Genomic DNA, 4100 nt, shown 5'->3' with positions numbered 1-4100 from the left:
TCAAACTTACTTTCTCCCTCCCTGCTGATGGATTTGCAGAAAAATAAGTTTCTTTTGACAACTGAAGATTTTCTTCTTACCTAGCCATTGCCATGAACACTGCAGTGGATTATGAAAAACAAATGGAACATAGCAATGTCCAAATTTAATTGCAGTTAACACCGAGAAAAAATCTTACTTATTGTGTTTTCCCGTAAGTTTTTGGGTTTTACTTTTCAAACATTAGAAGAGTTTTTAGAGTAATGCCTTTTAAAAACGACCTTAATCTAATTGGCTAAAATGTACACAAGAAAATCAACCTTTTAACTACAGAAACAATTGTTTAACAAAGCTTCATTTATGGCACAGTTTGTGACGATCGTCAAACCAATCACATTTATGATAATTAGAGTTTTGTTTAAGGCATTATGAAATAAACAAGCAAATGTAATTAATTCACTTTTCACTTACAATTGAATAAATAACTAAACAGAATAGAATTATTTAAAAGCTCTCAATTATTCATATTTTATGAAAATTAGACAAGTGTTTTTTTAAGTTTTTTAATTTTCGGAACATTAATCTATTCCCGTAGTCAATGTTATCTGTAAATGCACTATTATTGTGTTAAGTAACTTTACTAGATTAATAACATTAAGCAATAACTAACAAGGATTACAATATTAATAGAAAGCGAATGACATTTTTCCCTAAATATCATACTTTTTGTAATGCATTAACTCTATGACAAAATAACGTGTATTCTTGTGCCAGCCAAACGACCTAAGTTTTAATGGATAGCCAACAATTTTTAACATAAGGTTAAATATTAACTTTTTGTAATACATTCATGAAGCTTTTTTCAGTATTTTATTCATGTGTATATTGTCTTAGTTCTATGAAGTTTAGCTTCTCGTATGGAATTGAAATTTGATTTTCCTTGTAGTATATACATCTTTTCTTAAGAACCATTCATGCTTTTGTTAGCATTACAAGTATTTTTGAAACTGTATAAAGAGTGTTAGAAAAAATGAATACACATGGATAAAACAAAACAAGCAAAAAGAAGCTTCGCAAGGCAAGCACTAATGGCAAAAAAACATTCAAGATGAAACTTTTATTATATAACATTTTTGCAATTGTTCTTGATTAAAGTTTTTTTCTATTATATCATAAAAAGGATGAATTGTAATATTTTTATCTTTAAAAGGTCACGCAACCTTGAAACATATATTTAAAAGAACTTTAAGGGTAAAAATGAATTCTACTGTATATGTTTTTTTGCAATAATTTTTCAAAAGGGGGATCGGAGGCGGATGTGCCACTTTTTGAAACCAAAAGTAAAACGTGCATGATCTCAGTCCATAAAAGAGTTACAGCATTAAAATTGGGCACAGCAGTTGCTTTTGTGAAGAACAATATGGAACTGTGAAGAAACGGCGGTGGAACCGCTGCTCCCGCCGAAAACCGTCGTTACCCGCTGAGAGTTTGTTATGCCTTTTATTCGGCACATTAGACAGTTCTCAATCAACTGAAAAAAAACTTTTTTCTCTCATAAAAAGTTTCCCTTATTTTTTTCACGTGACACAAATTTCAAACATGTCAATATTAAAAAAATTGCAAGTGTAAAATCTTACAAATGTCAAATTAAAATAAAAGGAATATTTCTATAAAAAAAAGTTTTTCTCAGATGATTGAAAATAGTCTATAATGGCGAGAAATGGGCAAAAAAACAATTCGGCGAGAAACAGCGGTTTTCGGCGGTAGCGGAGGTTCCGCTTTCTTCACAGTTCCATATTGTTCTCCACAAAAGCAACTGCTGTGCCGAATTTTATAGCTGTAACTCTTTTATGGGCTGAGATCATGCGCGTTTTACTTTTGGTTTCAAAAAGTGGCACATCCGCCTCCCCCCTATAATGAAGTTAATACAAAAATTACGTAACTAAATATGCAGCTTAACTATCTAAGTATAATTTCTAAACATATTAGAATTAATTTAATTCAACGAGGACTTTCTAAATTCTAATTGAAGCCAATTAATCAGTGGAAATTATGTACAAGGTAGCAAGGTTCAGGCACACACATATATTGAAATGGATTAAGACAAAGCTGAATGACCAATGCAGTATAATGTTTTATTTTAACAAATTTAATGGTAATTTGAATATAGAAATTAAACCTTTAACCATAAAAATAAAGGTTCATTTACAAATATGTACGAAACAAGAGTTTTAATAGTTATTTCTTTCATCGTATTATTGTGGTAAGCCGAACGTTTCAGCTCACAGGGTTGCGAGTTCGAGTCCAACGAGCCTTAGCCTTGAATTATTCTACCAAAACAAACTAGCAGGATTTAGTCATACAGAAATTATATATTTAACTGAATAATATTTACAATGAATGTTTACTATTTATATACAACAGATTATAACAATGGTTAGGTTTGAAGGGGGTGTGGGACACAAGGGCTTAGCCCACGGCGGTAGACAGGCTGCGGGGGCAGCTGTGGTAAAAGGGGAGGCAGCGCCTCCCGGTTGTATAATTGCGTGAGGGGCGTGTGATAGCTGCGTGTCCGTGCCCCTCCCCATATTTAGGCAGGCCAGTTTGACCGCTGGATAGCGGGGTCACCGTCGGTCATGAGGTAAATGGTGATATAATGGGATTAGTGCAGAGGGCTTGTTATGATAAGTCACTGCGTAGCAATTCTGTAAACTGCCCGTCCGTCTGTTTGCCGTATTACCACAACCTCCCCTTCAAGGGCTGCGGGGCTCTCGAGCCACCAGGCCTTGAACCTGGGAATACGGCAACCTATGTCTGCGCAGGACAGCCTCTTCCTGGGGCACAGCTCGGTGGAGGACGGCTCTGGCTATACAGGCGCCGCGGGACACTCGCTGCTCTGTCTGGCTGTGGTTGGATATCAGCATTGTCAACTCCCGATTGGCCTCCAGCCGTGGGTTAGCGACGGCCAAGCCCCGTCGTTGGAAATTTTGCCTTGTCTGCAGAACTAATTCTGTCTCGGCGGGTAGCTGGACACGGAGGCCTAGGCTAACTCTGGAGGCTCCCAAGGGGGGAATAACGATGGATGAAGGCGCATAAAATTCCATGGGGGCGCCTGCTTGGTCCAGGTTACTTGGCCTCCTAGCTCCTACTCGGATGGGGACGGCTGTCATCAACAGGGGGCACATTGCTTCAGCTTCGTCCTCTGGGGCCGCCTCTTCCATCGCAGTGGCCGCCTCTCCTCCTACAGGCTCGCTGCTGGCCGGCAGGTTCTCCATGTCAGTATCAGGGTTCCAGATGGCATCTCTAGGTGGCTCTGGAGCTGGCGGCGGCGGCGGTGGTTCGTTGGGTTGGTGCTGCAGGTTCTCTTCTACCGGGTCACGATCCTGGCCGCTAGGCTGTGGGGCGGCGGCGGCTGGCTGGTACACTGGGAACTGTCCTGGGTCGCTAGCTGGCGGCGTCGCAGCTCCGGCAGGCAGCTCGGTGGCATCCTCGTCGCCGTCCAGGTCGCCTTGAATGTCTGTTGGAATCTGATGGGCAGTTACATCTCCAGTGTATTTGCGCAGTCGGCCTACATGCGCGGTGACTTCCGAGATCCTGGCTGTTGGAGAGGCAGGTTTGATGACATAATGGACGTCTGTGGCTTGTCGCACTATCTTCCAAGGGCCAGTCCATCTCTTGGTAATCTTGGCTGCCTTCCCTGGCACCAGGCGGGGGGCCAGATACCAGACCAGGTCTCCAACCTCGTACTTGGCCGTGCCTTCGTAGGCGGCCGCGCTTCTCCGGATGGTTCCCTCCTCTCGCTGCTGGATGGCGTCGTACACGGCATGGTAGCGTTGCAGGAGAGCTTGGACGTTGGCTGGAACCGAGGCATACTCTGTGTCTGGCAGCCGGAGCACCATATCCACCGGAAGTTTGGCCTCTCTCCCAAAGTAGGCCAGGAACGGGGTCACGCCCGTGGATCTGCAGGCCTTGGTGTTGTAGGCGAAGGCAATGGCAGGCAAGTGTGGCTCCCAGTTGTTGTCGTCTCTGTCTAGGAACAGACGCATGCCTGTGTTGAGCGTCCGATGGAACCTCTCCACCCGGTTGGACTGCGGGTTGTAGGGCGGTGGATGTGTCAGGCC

The 4100-nt window shown here is 42.6% G+C and overlaps 1 protein-coding gene across 1 annotated transcript in view; it reads right to left on the bottom strand.

Moving 5' to 3' along the window:
- LOC145313731 (dual specificity protein kinase CLK2-like) overlaps nt 1–4100 on the bottom strand; it is a 317678-nt gene that overhangs the window by 251684 nt on the left and 61894 nt on the right. The window lies entirely within an intron of this gene.

Source organism: Acartia tonsa, chromosome 3, assembly GCF_053477335.1.
Source record: "Acartia tonsa isolate MP-2025a chromosome 3, ASM5347733v1, whole genome shotgun sequence".
NCBI lineage: Eukaryota > Metazoa > Arthropoda > Copepoda > Calanoida > Acartiidae > Acartia > Acartia tonsa.
This window is presented reverse-complemented; position numbering and strand designations above follow the sequence as displayed.